The sequence below is a fragment of the Canis lupus genome, chromosome 27 (genome assembly GCF_003254725.2).
Source record: "Canis lupus dingo isolate Sandy chromosome 27, ASM325472v2, whole genome shotgun sequence".
In the NCBI taxonomy this organism is placed as follows: domain Eukaryota; kingdom Metazoa; phylum Chordata; class Mammalia; order Carnivora; family Canidae; genus Canis; species Canis lupus.
In genome coordinates this window covers 4,138,918-4,157,162 of record NC_064269.1, presented here as the reverse complement: position 1 = coordinate 4,157,162, position 18,245 = coordinate 4,138,918, and the positions used below count along the sequence as shown (strand labels likewise).

The 18,245-nt window shown below is 40.1% G+C and overlaps 1 protein-coding gene and 1 long non-coding RNA gene across 4 annotated transcripts in view; one reads left to right on the top strand and one right to left on the bottom strand.

Moving 5' to 3' along the window:
- The window catches only part of DIP2B (disco interacting protein 2 homolog B), a 220,844-nt gene that overhangs the window by 76,622 nt on the left and 125,977 nt on the right, over positions 1–18,245 (top strand). The window lies entirely within an intron of this gene.
- On the bottom strand, positions 16,031–17,598 carry LOC125753843 (uncharacterized). The gene is made up of 2 exons (XR_007406503.1): positions 17,324–17,598; positions 16,031–16,730 (listed from the first exon to the last, which is right to left on the bottom strand). It is a non-coding gene; the product is annotated as an uncharacterized LOC125753843 (long non-coding RNA).

The following is an 18,245-nucleotide window of genomic DNA, read 5'->3' as shown; positions in this document are numbered from 1 at the left end:
TTTTACAAGTTAGGTGTACCATCTTTTCAAAAAGTATGAATCAAATAGTTTGTCTCACTTCTCTGTGTGCTTTGAGGGCCAAGAAGCTGGGGGCTAAATATCATGCTCAGGTGTTGAATCTGAAATTCTTCTAAGTTTTTATTATATTGACTTTTTTTTTTTTTTTTGTCTATCCCATCTGGAACAGTTATTTTAATTTTTTTTCTTTGTTTCTTTTTCCTTTGGTAGTCAACTGAATTTCAGTTTGAGCTTAACTTGAATTTTATGCTTTACCTACAACAACCTTTCTCCTTATTTTCCACACTTGCTGGAATTAAAACCCATACACTATGTAGAATTTATGTGTTGCTCTAGGCTTAATGTCCTGGTGTATGACCAGAGCTGAATTAGACTTCTAGAGATATAGAACATGTTGATTCTGTGTTAAACACACAGCAATAGCTCATTAAAGATACTCCCAACCTTACCAATGATTCCACCAATTTTGCATGACAGAGAGCCCATCGGAGATTAGTGAATCACCTGAGGCCACAAATGGAGATGGTGTGTGGGCATTATCAGAAAATCAGTAGTTCCTGTTGGGAACACGCCTTTCATTTTCAAGTATGAGATGTTGGAGCCCAACCAACCCTTCTCTACTGCCTCAGTAATTAGAGCGCAGAACCAAATGTCATCCCAAGTGTGAATGTGAACCCTGACATCTTTTGGTTTTGCTCTTTTCTCTTTGATCTGATACCCACACCTTTAAGGATAACATTTACTTTTAGGGGGTTTTATGAGACTTCATTTAGGTTTAATTTTTAATAGATGAGGTCTCTAGAAACTCTCCTCTTTTTTATTTGGCTGATGTTGAGGCCAAATTTAGAACTTAGCAGAATTTTAAGAAATTTTATGAAGTCAGTATGTATTAATGTGCACTTTGGTATGTGTATTACCTCATCATGTGACATAGACTAAAAGTTACTATATACATAGTATAACCCTTTATGTTAAGTGTAAAGTAGCTTAATGATCAATTACTAATCTAGAACTCAGTATTACCTGTCAAGTAGGAGAAAGCCATCAGAAATCTTGAAATAATGTATTTTAAAAGTTTAGTCCGGTTAAAATGTAACATATTAAAAGGTATTTATAGTTTGATGTGTGATAAAATATGTTTTCCCCATCTGTCTTGGTCTTATATCAATTTAAATGTTTTGCTGTTTTTATTTTGCCTGACTGGTTTTTAGATAAGATTATCTGGTTTATTTTAACAATGCAAAATAACAGTGTCAGCCCTGGTATGTCTTGAATGACACAGAGATCTTAGAGGTCTTGTCTTTCTGAATCCATGATCCACCTTTTAGCTTTTAGCTGTAATGTAATTCTTTTGGTTTGCTTTGACATTTTCTTCTTGTTCAGAGGGAGGAGTTCTACTTTGAATAACATGGTATCTTTAAAACATTATTTTCATAGTGCCATTAAGTTAAATTGACCATATAAATTATCACTGAGGAGCTTAGGTTCAAGGTCTAAAAGGAATAACACTTTGGCAGCTGTTGGCTGTAAGGAGAATAAAACCATGCAGACTCTGGTGATGTGTGTTAGCAAGCCTAGTGGTGCACGTAACTGGTAGGTTTCCTGTGTCTTTGTGTATTGATGAATATATTTAGCTCTGGAGAGTAAACTGGTAAGGTTTATTAATAGAAAACTTCAAGTACGCAAAGACTATACTTAATGCAATCATTTAAGAGACACATCCATGTTGCTCGAGGACAGTTTTCTCTTATTTTGTGACAGTTGAATGTATTATCTAAAAGGATATATATTGATTTACATTTTAGAATAAGTCATTTATTCACAGAAGAAACATCTCCAGATGAACTAAAGTAAAAATGTATGAGAAATAAGGGGTACCTGGGTGGCTCAGTCAGTTAAGTGTCTGCCTTTGGCTCAGGTCGTGATCCTTGGGTCCTGGGATCCATCTCCACATGGGGCTCTCTGCTTAGTGGGGAGTCTGCTTCTCCCTCATCCCTCTGCCTTTGTCCCCTGTCCCCTGTTTGTGCATGTTCTTTTGCTCTCTCAAATAAATAAATAAAATCTTAAAAAAAAAATGAATTAAATAAGTTGTCTCTGGCATATGGCCTCCTGGGAATATATTGAAGCACTCCTACCTTCTCCTCTTTTATGTTTAGCCATCCCTCTTCTACCCTAAAAGAGTGGGATTTCTTTGTGCCTTTAAAATCTGATAACTCTAGTTCAGCTTCTGGAATGTAGGTTCTTTCCTGTTTTGTTTTGTGTGTTTACAATATTCAGTAAAGCTGAATAATTTTTTAAAAGATTTTATTTATTTATTCATGAGAGAGACAGAGAGAGAGAGAGAGAGAGACACGCATAGACATAGACATAGGCAGAGGGAGAAGCAGGCTCCTTGCAGGAAGTTCAGTGTGGGACTCGATCCCGGAGCTCTGGGATCATGCCCTGAGCTGAAGGCAGATGCTCAACCCCTGAGCCACCCAGGTGTCCCAAAGCTGAATAATTTTATAGCATTTTTTCATACAGGGTATTCCAGTCTGAGACTTTGGTTCCTATAAGGATACCATCACATTTACCAGTGCTTTATATAACTCGGCATGTAAAAAGAGGCCTTTGACAGAGATAGAATTGTTTCAGAAACATAAAATAGGGCAGCCCAGGTGGCTCAGCGGTTTAGTGCCTGCCTTTGGCCCAGGGTGTGATCCTGGAGACCTGGGATTGAGTCCCACGTCAAGCTCCCTGCATGGAGCCTGCTTCTCCCTCTGCCTGTGTCTCTGCCTCTCTCTCTCTGTCTCTCATGAATAAATAAATAAAATCTTAAAAAAAAAAGAAATATAAAATAATCATGAGAAAAATGAAAAAGTGAAAAATTGCGAGAGGATCTTAAAAAGTTTTGACTGTATGAATAGGATTGTGTCTAAAACTTTTGCATGTTGGTTAAACAAGTTAACAAAAGCAATGTATGTGGATAGTTGGAGGATGCTCATTACTATGCATAGCCAGTCTGGGGCTATTGAATCTTAGAGCTTTTCCTGCTCATCTGGTCCCAATGGCTGTGTAAGTGCCAGGCCAGCCTGGACTTCCCGTTTGACACATGTCCAAGATCAGTTGACCTGGTTTGGATGATCCTAAAAAAGGCAGTTTTCAATTGGAATTAAAATAGAATGAGGATTCAGTAACTGAGGAGGTTGGTAACCAAAGGTATTTAGCTAAATCTGATTTGCATGTTTTTAAAAATAGCTATCACTTGTCTCAGTTTTATTTCTTTGAAGCTTGGTTATTTTTACTTTTTATGACAGAATAGGTAATATTTGCTTGAAATATAGTCAGAGATTTATATAAGATCAGTAAAAATTTCCACTAACAACTTCTAAAAATTAAGCTAGTTTTTTGTTATATAGGTAGTTTCAAACTCATGCGTCTCTCTAGCCTTTTGTGAATCCTAGCATAGACATACAGAGATATACTTAAAAAAAAAAAAAAAAGATTTTATTTATTTGAGGGAGAGTGAGCAGGAGTGGGGTGGGGAGAGGAGTAGAGGGAGAGGGAGAAGCAGACTCCCAGCTGAGCAGGGAGCCCGACACGGCTGGATCCCTGGACCCCAGGATCACTACCTGAGCTGAAGACAGATGCCCAGTTGAGCCACCCAGACACCCCAGAGATACACTCTTTATACAGGAGGGGTTCCTCTATACATACTCTCCTGCACTTTGTACTCACTGTGTCTTTGCTAACTTTCCATTTCAGCATACACAGATTTACTTCATTCTTTTAAGGGCTACATAGGGTAAATTGGAATGGGAAATCCATCCTTTTTTTTTTTTTTTCCCATCCTTTATTTGACAATAAACTTAAATCATTTAAAAATTATTTTAATTTAAGCAAAGGTGTTTGAGAAGCTGGCATCTTATTAGATTGAAGTGTTGATACTCTTCATCAGCATTCTGATATTCCATATAAAATGATTTTCTTATTTTGTCCACTGTGCTCATTGTTAAGAATTTGCAGACAGGGTGGCTCAGTTGGTTGAGCATCTGCCTTTGGCTCAGGTTGTGGTCCTAGAGTCCTGGGATCAAGCCCTGCATCAGGCTCCCCACTCAGTTCACAGTCTGCTTCTTCTCCCTTGCCCTCTACTCCTCCCCTTGCTTGTTCTCTCTCTCTCTCTCTCTCTCTCTCTCTTTCTTTCTCAAATAAATAAAATCTTAAAAAAAAAAAAAGAATTTGCAGACAGCAGCTACTTGCTATTCTGATTACTATGGAAAGGGAAAAGGTTAAAGTGAGAATGTTATATTAATATAACAGTATTAAGTAGTGCTGTGGCCTTCTATGCATGCAGGAGTGTTATGAAAAATGAGCATCCCTTCTTTGAGTGTTGGGATGTGTGATGTCTGACAGACTGAGGGAGTTTGAAAGGAGGGTTATTGTGAGAACTCACCATGGGACTTGGTGAGGGGGGCTCTTGGACCTTTCCTGTGTGGTCCTGGGCTTTGTCATGGATGACACAGAGTGACAAGTGTAATGAATGCTGACTCCCGTTTAGTTGAAACAGTGGAGTACTTTAATCATATTTTTCAGCTTCTCTTGTATCTTTTCAGTCTTTATGAATATAAAGTATATATTCTATTAATACTTATATATTATTATTTAATAATATATATATTTCTCACAATTAAGAAAGAAGGTTGCAAATTCCACAATAAAGTTCTCTTGATGGTTCTACTTATTGGCTTAGTTGTTTTCAGCCCTTCAGAGTTCTCTTTATCACATTTGGCAAGTATACTTTTCTGCCTCCCACTGGCATGAAGTGAGCACTCTTGCAGAACGTGGTCACACTTAATTCCGTCAGGTTGGGTTCAAAGCAGCCATGTGACTAACTGATGTAAGATTCAGAAATAACTCCAGTAATTTTTGGGTTCAACTTACTTTCCTTTCTTTAATACTATCGAGTCATCCACACCTACCTATTTCATTAATGAGCAGAGGACAGGACTCTATTTTTTTCCTGTAAAGGAAGGGCAAACTAAGAATCCCGATTTATAAAAACTGAGTAATCCACTTAATTAAGGTCATGATAATGACAGTGTCTTGGGAACAGTAGATGAGCCTGCATCTCATGATATATTCTACTTGTACGTGGTTTTGTTAAGTAGTCTTAGTCCTGAACTTATACCCTTAAGAGAGAATCTTTTTTTTTTTTTTAAGGAGAGAGAGAGAGCACACATGCACACAAGCAGGGTGGGGGGGCAAAAGGGAGGGGAGAGAGAATCTTGATCCTTGGACCCTGAGATCATGACCTGAGCTAAAATCAAAAGAGTCAAGCTTAAGTGACTGAGCCACCCAGACACCCCTACCCCCCCCTTTTTAAAGATTTTACTTATTTATTCATTACAGACACACACACACACACACACACACACGCACACACACAGAGGCAGAGACACAGGCAGAGGGAGAAGCAGGCTCCATTCAGGGAGCCTGACGTGGGACTTGATCCTGGGTCTCCAGGGTCACCCTGGGCTGAAGGCAGGTACTAAACCGCTGAGCCACCAGGGCTGCCCAGACACCCCTACCCTTAAGGAGAATCTTAACACAAGTCCTTTTGTCTGTCTGCCTTGGGTCCCTCACATGCACTGCTCTTCTCCACCCATCCTCTCTCCCCTCTTTAGAGACTTTTGGAACATATTATTTCACCTGACTTTTTAACTGCTGCTCACATTGCTCTAAAATGTATCCTTATAGAGCTCCAGATTCTTCATGAATGCCACTACTTCATCTCTCTGGTCATCTGTAAATGGGTAATCTTATAAAGCAGTCTGCTCTTCTTCTCCTCTTTGTCTAGCAAGAATATAAACGACCATACCGCCTTTCCCTTTTGTGTTCATTCCTTCAAAAGCAGCTTTGATGATGATCCTTTATTAACATCTTTCAAAGGGGTTTTAGATTACTTTGCTTTGGTTCTCGCATGTGCGTGCGCACACACACGCACAGCACCGTGGAGTAGCTATGCTGGATATTCATATCCTTGGTTTACAGATGAGGACACTAATAGATGGCTGGAAATGACTTGCTTAAAGTCATGGCACTGGTTAGGAACGCAGCCAGATCACCAACCAGATCATTTTATGCCCAAACCAATGCTGTTTACATGGTCTACCTTGTATATTCAAAGTTTTTTTTCCTAAATGAAGATAATTCCTTTTTGCTATAAGAATTCGTAGTAAATATCTTTTTGCTAGATACATAACATTCCAAAATAATTTTTAAACTGTTCCCAGTTGTTGAACATTTTGGTTTTTCACAGTTTGTCACTATGAAAATAACATAGGACAAATTTTTGTCTTTCTTTTGGATGGATTCCTAGAAGACATATTGGGTCAAAACATAGAAACATTTTAAAGACTCTTGGACACTGCACAATTGTTTTTGCCTGAGGGGATGTTCTGATTTTATTATTTCTTCATATCACCAGATATCCGTATAACAGAGAAAGCTTGACAGGGTGTAATTATAGGCTTTGCTGAGAGAGATTAGAGTCACTGGTTGTTATTTATTAGTTTAACTGTTATCATCAACACCATTTCTATAAAAATTACCTGTTTTCTGTGATGGTAGTAGGAGATTTTGAGATTATGATCTTTTGTATTGTTTTGCTCTTTTCCTGGTCATGTAATTTATGACAGCAGTTCTGTAAGGACATCCGTATTTACATTCACATTCAACTGCTTCCATTTCCTGCAGCTCAACTGAACAGGAAGAAAAATTGAAATATTGGGAACCTTTGTTTTTAATTAGTAAGCCCCTGCAAATGACTGGGAGATGGTGTCAGTTTATAGAACCAGAAAGAGCCATTTTCATGATGGTTAGTAATTAACATTTATTCACTCAGGGTAGGAGACAGGGAAATTCCAGAAGCATGTATGTTTGAATTAAATACATCTCCACCCCTCTGTTTTGTACATATGACTAGTTAATTTAGACATCTGTTGATGTTTCAGTGGATTTCCTAAACTGCCCTATGGACCGTGCTAGCTAGTATTTGATGAAGACAAAATAGTTCTTAGAATTTACTATTTTAGTTGTTAGCAGTATTAATACTAGAATAAGTTGATTGCTGTTCTCCACAGAAAAGCCTGTTATAATGTGCATAAAATGTGGGTGTAAATAACACTTTACGAATGAGGAAAACAAATCTCCCTGTTACCAGTCCCAAACCAGATGCACTTCCTGTGCGGGGGAGCCACCTGATAGCAGTGTGATCTCTCCCTGGAGCCACAAGGGGCAGCCCTCCCGGGGAGCAGGGAGGCTGCGCCCCGGAGCCTGGCCTGGCATTGGCTGTCCGTCCCCCACTCCCCCCACTTCGTGGATAGCACAGGAGGACATTTCATCTATCTGTTCAGATTAACCATTTTAATTGATTAGATTTTAAACTGGTGGCTTGCTTTTTTTTTTTTTTTTTAATTTTTATTTATTTATGATAGGCACACAGTGAGAGAGAGAGAGGCAGAGACACAGGCAGAGGGAGAAGCAGGCTCCATGCACCGGGAGCCCGATGTGGGACTCGATCCCGGGTCTCCAGGATCGCGCCCTGGGCCAAAGGCAGGCGCCAAACCGCTGCGCCACCCAGGGATCCCAAGGTGGCTTGCTTTTTAAAAAAATGTTTCTATAAAGTTCAGACATTCCAATTTGTCTTTTTTAACTGCCTCAGAAGATTATTTTCCAGAGATGAGTGAGTGTTTGGGAAAAGGCTGATATTTGCTTCTAGTGCTAAAGTTTAAATCATGTCTGTATTTCTTAGTTCATTGATTTGTACAGCCGATTCCTCTTGCTGGAAGGTGTCTACTGGAAGGCTCTTCCCAGGATGCCCACAGGCCTAACTCCTCCTTCAGTTTTTGCTCAGATCTTAAATTGTCAAATGAGTTCTGCTTGATTGCCCTATTGACTACTACAGCCCACCTTGTCCATCTGACTCGTCACTCCATACCCTGTGCTCCTTTTTCTAATTTCTTTTTCCGTAACTTTCTACTTACTAACACTCTGTGTCATTTATCCCCCTGTTCTCTTTATGGTTTATTGTCTGTCTCTTCCCTCACTCTAAGCTCTGTGAGGGAATCTGTCTGCTTCGGTGCTCCCTGGTGTCTAGGCCAGTGCCGACTCCTAGCAGGCCATGAGAGTGGGCTGACTGAGAGGTTAGTAACACGGATGTGTGTGCATGCTTATGTATGGTTATGTGGACGATACAGATTGTGGAATGGGTTCACCAGAGAGAGCCTTTGAAGTGAAAGCACGTTACTTTTTTATATTTTATATAAAATATTTTATGATTTTGTATATTTGGTTTTTACCTCTCAGCCAGTTTAGTGAGCCCTTCTCTTGCATCTGTAGGCTACTTTTGTTGGCCTTCATTATGTTTCTATGCATGCTTACTACCTCTTGCTTCATATTTAACCTGTTTTTATTCTAGCACTTAAATCTTGCCCTATCTGTGCCCCAGTCCCTAAAGAACCCAAATCTGTTTGCATATGATTTTGATGCCAGGTGCCATCTTCACGCTGTGTTCTCTGCCCAATCCTATCCTGGTTTGTCACAGTTGTTGCTCCTATTATATAATTCAGCATTCTGATCCTATGAACAGATAGCAAAAATTCTCTCTTGTCATTAGTCACTCAGAGCTGGATCACAAAAGAGCTCATGGAGTTCTGGAAATCTCCCTTGTCAGCCTAAGCAGGTTCATGTGTTTCCAACTTGAAGCTCTTATATTAATTTACTGAAGTAGTTCCCACTAGGAATCTATGAGTAGGAAGAGAGGAGGCAGAAATAGAGCAGGACTTTGCACACTCACATGTATGGTAGTACCGAAGTTTATGTAATTTAATACATAAGTGTCTCAGCAGTATAATTGGTATCTAGTTAAAATTCAATACTTAATTTGATATTTAAGATGACTTTTTCTTGAGCAGATAAACAAGTGATATAGATGTAACGGGAAAAACAGACAAGGTTATGCCTTTTTAAAAATTAGCAAAGAATATGATGTCCAGAAGATAGGTCCAGGTTGGAAAAGAAGTCTAGACAGAATGGAGGAATTGGGAAGAGAGAATACACAGTGTAAGAAATGGATGCAGAGTTTTTTCTCTGACGACCACCTAGTCTAATAAGCAGGTGTATTAGTTGGGAACTGGGTCTTTTATAAAAAAGGCCCAAGTTGGTCAGTGACATTGAGCCTGGAAAGGAGAATGGAGAGTTGAAACTGGGTACTCCATTTTAGCCACGAGAAAGATTATCGGCTGTCTTTCAGATTTTTAAGCTAGTTGGTCCCCTCAGGTGATTAAAGCCTGGTCCCATTTTTCTGCTGGGGTAGAACCCAGTGGAGGTCTTTTCTCAGGAACTGCCCAAGGATAAATCCACAATGATGATAAAGCCATGGACTGGTTCCAGGCCTTGGCTTGCTGGATTAGAAGAACACTGGGGGAAATGTTGACCTTGGCACTGACCAGAGCACCAAATTCCTTTCTCTGCATTGTTTTGTGTCTCATGCAAGCTCCTGATGGGTTGTGTTCTCCCAGATAGTGATAGTTCAGTAAATACTCTGTTAAATACAGAATAAGCTTTTGAAAGAATTAGGTCCAGATGAATTAGGCAAGAATTATAATACAAAAGGTTTACTCCATGAGTCCTTTAAATAGCAGATTCTCTAATGCTTCTAAATATGATTAACTATATATATTCTTTGAGAAACAAATGTATTAAACATAACAAGGAAATCTGTTGACAGCATGGGAACATTTATCCAACCTCAGCCCATTTCCTTACGTACTAATATCAAGTGATGGTATAAATGGCACATTAGTAGACCATTTTTATGGCTGCCCTTATAAAAAGTTATCTTTTATTGATTTATACCTTGATTGCATTGTTGACAGATGAAGTGGTATGATACCAGTTCTTTATAAAGTGTATAACTTTATGTTTTCGTGTGTGGTCAATATCAAAGTATTCTGTTTGTTTAAAAAGAACGTATAACATCATTCCACAGAAGAATTAAGCTGTACGGAAAATTGAGTGGTTCTTCTCACTTCTCCCAAGTAGGATATATGGCTGATAGAATTATAGATGCACATTTAGATAAGGCATCCATTGTATGTAATGAACAGAAAGAAAACATGACAAACTGCTAAAGGTTCCTATACATGACCTAGAAGTTTATATACATATATCCACAATGTACTTTATTTTCCAGATGATGGTATATTTTGAATAACTGTGATCTGGCTTATTAAATTTAGGTGCAGGGTAGTTTGTCGTTTACTCTTTTAATATCCAGCCTTTTATTTTGTTTGTCTTTTTTGTTTGTTTGTTTGTTTGTTTGTCTTTTGAAGATTTTATTTTTAAGTAATCTCTACATCCACCATGGGGCTTGAACCTATAACCCCAAGGTCAAGAGTCACTCTACCGACTGAGCCAGCCAGGTGCCCCTATTTATTTTTTTAGTTAAAGTACAGTTGATGTACAATATTACATTAGTTTCAAGTGTACAACATAATGATTTGACAACTCGATGCATTATGTTATTATGCTCACCACAAGTGTAGCTCCTATCTATCACCATATAATACTATTATACCATTGACTATATATTTCCTGTGCTGTGCCTTTCATCGCCATGACTTATTCATTCCATAACTGAAAGCCTATATACCTCCTATGCCCTTTCACCCATTTTGCCTATCCCTCCTTACCCTCTAGCAACCATCAGTTTGTTCTATGTATTTATGCGTCTGTTTCTGCTTGTTCGTTCATGTTTGTTTTTTTAGATTCTATAAGTTAAATCATAGATATTTGTCTTTCTCTGACTTACTTCATTTAGCATAATGCCCTCTGGGTCCGTTGATGTTGCTGCAAATGGCAAGGTCTCATTCTTTTTTATGGTTAAGCCACATTCTATTGTGTGTCTATGTGTATGTATATATATGTCTCACATCTTCTATTTTTTATAAAGAGTTTATTTATTCATGAAAGACACAGAGAGAAGCAGAGACATAGGCAGAGGGAGAAGCAGGCTCCCTGTGGGGAGCCCGTTGCGGGACTCAATCCCAGGGCTCCGGGATCACAACCTGAGCCAAAGGCAGATGCTCAACCACTGAGTCACCCAGGTGCCCCTCACATCTTCTTTATTCATTTATCAGTGGACACTTAGATTACTTCCATGTCTTGACTATTATAAATAATGCTGCAATAAACATAGGGGTGCATATATCTTTTTGAATTAGCATTTCCTAGTTTTTTAAACTTCATCGAGATATAGTTCACATACTTATTTTAAGTATACAATTCAGTTTTTTTTAGTAAGTTCACAGTGTTGTGCAGCCACATTACAATTAATTTTAGAACATTTTCACCACCTCCAAAGAAATCCCATGCCCATTAGCAGTCACTTCCCATTCTCCTCCTATTCTGGACACTTCACATAAATTGAATCATACAGAATATGGTCTTCTGTAAATGGCTTCTTTCACTTAGAATATTGTTTTCAAGTTTCATCCATGTTGTAGCAATCAGTGCTTCATGCCTTTTTATGGTTAAAAAATCCTACATTGTATGGATATTTCACATTTGGTTTATCCATTCACCAGCTGATGAACATTCGGGTTATTTCTATTTTTTGGTAATCAATAATGCTGCTATAAACATGTTTGTACAGATTTTTGTGCGAATGCATGTTTTTCTCTAAGAAGTATTTTTAGGGATCCCTGGGTCACGACCTGAGCCAAAGGCAGATAGATGCTCAACCACTGAGCCACCCAGGTGTCCCTCATTACTTCTTTTCATCCAATCAGGTTTTTCCAGTGATTTATCTTTTTTGTTTTTTGTTCTTCTTTTAAAGTAAATTCTATGTTGCTCACAACCCTGAGATCAGGAGTCTCATGCTCTATGTATGGAACCAGCCAGAGTGCCCTCCAGTGATTTATCTTTCTTCCTTTCCTTTACCTGACAGCATTTCTTTTCAACTACTGAAAAGGAGAGTGTGTGTGTATGTGTGTGTGTGTGTGTGTGTGTGTGTATATATATATATATATATATATTCAGTAGTTTTAAAATATTTTGGGGATCCCTGGGTGGCGCAGCGGTTTGGCGCCTGCCTTTGGCCCAGGGCGCGATCCTGGAGACCCGGGATCGAATCCCACATCGGGCTCCCGGTGCATGGAGCCTGCTTCTCCCTCTGCCTGTGTCTCTGCCTCTCTCTCTCTCTGTGTGACTATCATAAATAAATAAAAATTTTAAAAAAAATTAAAAAAAATATTTTAACTAAGGTGAAGGTCTTTGTTTAAACAGTCTTTTTTTTTTTTTTGAGAGAAAGAGGAGAGAGAACCTTAAGTAGGCTCCACACCTAGCATGGAGCAGACACAGGGCTTGATCTCACAACCCCAAGATCATGAATCATGACCTGAGCCGAATCCAAGAGTTAGACACTTAACTGATTGAGCCACCCAGGTGCCCAAAGTTCAAAAACAGTCTTATACTAACGTGTGATCAAGGGTAGTCGGTAAAAGCAGAGTTGCTCAGATTGGAGCTTGGGGAATTTCCTGGAATTACTAGTGGCTCTGGTACAGCAAGCTTTTAGTCTGAAAACAGAGGAGAGGAAAAGCATCATTCCTCACACAGCTTGCTTATTTCCAGGCTGTAGTTCTTCAACAGTTGGCAAATTTGTAATTGGAATTGTGTTCACACAATTTTTTTTCTATTTTTAAATGATAGTTTATTTAGATAACATTTTGATGGGGGAACTCTTAGCATATCAAGTGCTTGCTGTTTTAACTTCAAGAATAAAAATAAACACAAGTACAATGCAGAAATGCCATTTTAATTGTGCTAAAACCTTTCATGGAAGCAACATCTATCAGAAGTATTAACACTGGCACAATGTATTGATGAAGCCAGTTCCAAGACTCTTAATGTGTGTACTTAGATAATTTTACATTAGTTTAAGAGTTGCTTTGCAATATTCTGATTTCAAATAAGTAAACCAGATTTACTTTGTAAGAATTCAGTGTAGATCAAAATCTCATTGTAAGAGGTGTGAAAAAAGTTTTATCAAGAGGATTAACACTGAAAAGTTTGTAAGGGTGTATCTCAACTATATAACAGTTAAATTAGCTTTTAGCTTTTAAAAGTTTTAGTACCATGGTTTATGGTTGTGGTGAGGACATCAAGTAGCAGCAATTATTTGCTGCCACTGACTGAAAATCATCTCATTTATTATGTATTTGTTGGGTTATGGGTATGACTATATGTGACAGAGATCCCAAATAACAGGTATTTAACTAGAGAGAGATTGATTTCTGTGTCATGTAATGGTCTGCACCAGCATGGCAACTCTGCTTCATTGAGGTCGCTGGGCTTCAGGCTCTTTCTGTCCTGTTCCTTCATCATCCTTGGATTTGTCTGTCAGCACATGGTCTGAGATGGCTGATTACCAAAATCGCAGTTCAGCCATCAGGAAGGGAGAAAAGGAGAGAATGTGCTCTAACACATTTTTTTCTGTGCATACCACATTGGCCAGAACTTAGTTTTTTGACCACACCTAACTGTGAGGGGACTGGGAAATGTGGTCTTTATCCAGTAGTTGTTTTGCTCAGCTAAAAATTCTATTATGAAAGACAAAAGAAGAGATGATGGCGGCACTTGTCTCTCCTTAAACCCCTTGGCACACAAGTTGCTTATGCTTGGCTTTTTTTTTTTGCTTTTATACTTGGCTTTTATAATGATGTTTCCTCATCTCTCATGTTCTGTTAAAACATAATTACATTCTGAAAAAAAAAACTTCATTCTGAAAAACTGTATTACAAAAACTCATTCCGAATGGGATAGGGAATAAGGAAATAGTATTTGAAATTCATAATGGCAGAGTACTTGTAATGCTAAAATTTAAATACATTTTTAAAAAATTCTGAGTAGATAGCTATAGTACCTAAACATAATTGAACACCAGCATTTTATTATTTCTAGCATTTATTGTGGAATAATGGCTTTTCTTATGACTACCACCACTGTCATTATGAGGAATGTTTATCCTGCTTAATATTTACATTCATGGAATGCCTGGGTGGCTCAGTGGTTGAGCATCTGCCTTCAGCTCAGGGCGTGATCCTGGAGTCCCGGGATCGAGTCCCGCATCAGGCTCCCTGCACGGAGCCTGCTTCTCCTCCCTCTGCCTGTGTCTGTGTCTCTCATGAATAAATAAATAAAATATTTTTTAAAAATTTACATTTCACATATTGACAGCATTCAGAGTTTATGTTTTTGTAATACTGTATTCAGACATGAAGTGGTATCTTATTGTTTGAGGGACAAGAGTAGACAAAAAAGGGTGTTCTTGGTTTTTTGTTGTTATTGAGGGTATGTAACAGTTGTGGTGTTTTTTTTCCCCTTTAATTTCTAATTTTGATTGTGATTAGTACATTGAGTGAAGTACAGGAAATATCTGTTCAAACTCTGAAGTATTATTCCTCGCATTGTTGTCTTTGCTATTTTAGGAAGGAATTTGTTATTTTTTTTCCCCTTCAAGTGAAACTACAGGAAAGAAGTAGATTTTTTTGTAATGATATTGAGATTTAAATATCTCTAGAGGAACAATAGACACACACACACTCTCATACACTCCATACTTTATCAGCCAAACCAAAAGTTACAGCCTCTAAATATTGATGTTTTATAAAATTGCAAATTGTTTATAAGAATCCTTGAGCATTTCATCATACTTCTTTCTTTTACTCTACTTTTTTACCTGCTAAGGATATCAGATGCCATGGCAGCTTTCTATTCCAAATTATGTAGCTGCTAGATCATTTTTATTCTTTTTGCTTGTTTCCCTACCCTTGCTCAGAAAGCCTCTATTCTTGAGGATTATTAACATTGAACATACACTCTTTTGCTGAGGCTGCATTGAGGGGTGTGGGTTGTTTTTAATCTTTAAAAATAGTGACCATCAGTTATTTTAAATTTTGCCGTGGTAAAAGAGGAACCAGTGGCAACATCTGGCTATCTTTTATGAATATTTGATCTAGGGTGGACCCTTTGGATTTAGGAACTCCCTTTTCCTCCCCATAACTGCACTGTTTCTGATGCTGATGGTTTTCTTCTCTTGTCTCTCTCTTCCTCTCTCTGCCTTTTTTCCTTGTAATCCATCCCTTTGGTCACTCTTGCAACAGATCTGACACCCCCCCCCCCCCCCCCCCCCCGCTCCCTGGAGCTTCCACCACAAAGTCCCCCAAAGCTGCTCCCTGCACCAGTGATACTCCTTTCATTGACAGTCTCTGCTCTTTCCCCAGGACTTTATGAAGCCCAAGAAAATTTCAGTTTTTGGTGTTTTTTCTAAAACATAAACTAATCTTCAGTCTTCTCTATTCCTTATCACCTTTTCATGATTTTTGTCTTTATAGGCTTTTTTAGTTGTTTGCTTTGTTTTAATGGGTTTAGAGTGAGAAAAGCAAAGCACGTATGGGAAGTAGGAAAGGAGAACTGGCCTACTGGGACCTTTATATACCCTCTAGATCTTCCTTCCCCGATTCCTTTCAGCTCTCTGGAATCCTGTCATTTCTTCCTGAGGGTGATGTGTTCCGCCCTCCCAAGATAGATCCTGAGTGTATTTGTCTTAGAAGCTTTAAAAAGTCATAAAAGTTAGTTTGCTAGTACTACGAATAATGTATTCAACAAGTATTTATTGATCAACACATACTTGCTAGCCTGGATCCCATTATCCTTCCTTCCTTCCATCCTCCTTTTCTCTGTAAACCCCAGCTCTACATGATTTAAACCAGTAGCCTTCTCACAGGGCCTGCCAGGGAAAATCACGAAACTGGAAATTGGTGCCACTGAAAGTTCTCTTCTGTCTCCCTGAACCCTCAGTGGTGCCTGGCACACTCTCCGATTCTTTAGTTAAGTCCCTCTGCCATTCGGGCAGCAGACGCCATCGAGTGCTCACTCTGTGCCAGAAACGAAGAACATTGCTTGTATTGTCTTTTTATTCTATTCTATTCTATTCTATTCTATTCTATTCTATTCTATTTATTTATTTATTTATTTAATTTATTTATTTAAAATACTTGTTTGTTTTTTAAGATTTTATTTATTTATTCATGAGAGACAGAATGAGAGAGAGAGAGAGGGAGAGAGGCAGAGACCCAGGCAGAGGGAGAAGCAGGCTCCATGCGGGGAGCCTGACACGGGACTCGATCCCGGGACCCCAGGATCAGGCCCGGGGCTGAAGGCGGCACTAAACCGCGGAGCCACCCGGGCTGCCCTGTATTGTCCTTTTCATCCTCATAGCAGCGTGTTAGGTTCTATTATTTTTGTTTTACGGTTGGGGTAACCGAAGCTGAGAGGGTCGCCGCTCTCTGGGGCGCAGCTGGCAGCAGAGCCTAGACCAGTGCCTCCCGTTCCTCTGGTGGCAGCTCCGTGTCTTCACTAGAACACTCTCCTCCAGCTCTCCGGTCCCGCTCGGCAAAGAGCCTTCGAGAGACAGCCTTCAGGAGCCGTCAGGAACTCGGGCCCTGAGCCAGACCATCCGGTTTGAAGCGGGCTCTCCCCATGCGTGTCCTCGTGCAGGTCACAGTCTCCCGTGCCTCACGCTGTCACCTGAAGACTGGGACTGACAGCTTACCTCCTTCCATCGAGAAAGAGGTATTCAAGCCCTACTGCACTTCCAGCCTCTCGTGCGTCTTCACAGACACAGAAGATGATAGCATTTGTTCAATACAACGGGGTAAAAAAGGCTGTTTGCCCACTTGAGGTGGCTGCCCCAGCGTTTCCAGCTCCTGTGAGCTCGGCCGGGCTGACCCAAGGGCTGAGGAGGAACATTTCCACACCCGTAAAGGCCTCGCAGATGGAGGACACATACCGCCTTCCCAGCATAGGTTGAGAAGTCCCGGAGCTAACCCATGGGGGAGCCCACGCCCCCAGCTCGGGATCTTATTCCTTCTGATCTTTTCAGGAATTTTAGTCTTTGTCAGTCGTGTCATTCCTTTGCGGTATTTGATCATGTTTTCCCTTGCTTAAAGGCCTTCAATGGCTTGTTTCTTATTTGTAGTCAAATCCTAAATCCCTCTGCCCCACAGGACCCCGATCCTGCTGCTCCAGCGCCTCCTCTCACCGCCCCCACCCTCCGGCCACAGGGCACTGGCCTTCAGTGTGCTCCCTCCCGCCCACACCCGCCCCCCTCGCGTCCTCACGGGGGACGTGTGAAGCATACCACTGTGGGTCCGCAGCCACCTGCCCCCAGCTCCTGTTTCATTTTCAAAATATTTAGACATACCTGTTTTTCTTAGGTCTCAGCTTAACCGTCACTCCCTCAGAGCACTTCCCCAGCTGCCCGGACCAGGCCAAGTCCCGGGTTCGAACCTGCCTGCGTGGTACCGAGCACTGTGCCTGCCGCAGCCCCTGTGGGCAGTCCTCAGCCCCCTGGGCCCTGCACTGGACGGCCTCTTTTTATAGCCCTTATCCCACTTGTAATTCACTCACTAGTTATATGGTTGCTTTCGGATGCCTCTCTATGCTGGAAGAGACTAGACTGTAAACCTCATGACCATGATTCAGTTTCGGGACCGTGTCTGTTCTCGTGTCTCATACCTTCTAGAGTAGTGCTTTGCAGATCGTAGTATTTGTTGGTTGAGTCACTGTTTCAACCTCTAACACCTCTTTCTCTCTACCATATAAATTTGTTTCTTCTTGAAGAAAAGAAAAAAATGACTCCCTCCCCTTGACTCTGTATCCTCCTGTAGAGACTGCCCCGTATCTCATTCACTTTCTAACAAAACACGTTGCAAGAAAAAAACCTGTTACTCTTACTTCGCCTCTTCTCCATTCTCCAGTACTATAAATATTTGTCTTCTCCCTTCACTGTTCCTTTAAAACAGTTCTTGTCTGGGCCCCTGTTGATGTAGCTGTCAGGTCCAGCAGGTATTTTTCAGTCCTTATTTCACATTTGTGACAGTACATTATTCACCTTCTCCTTCTCTCTTTTCTTCTCCCTCCTCCCTCTCTCTGCCCCCCCCCCCCATTCCCTGCTAGTCTCCCTGCTGTGCCCCAGTATCCTTTAGTTTTCCTCTGCTCATTCTTTACATGTTAGTTTTCTCCCAGATTCCCCTTCTGGCCGCCTTCTCTTCTCACACTGCATTCCTTCTGATGATATCATTCACACCCAAGCCTTCACTTACCACCTCCTACGCTGATGCTGA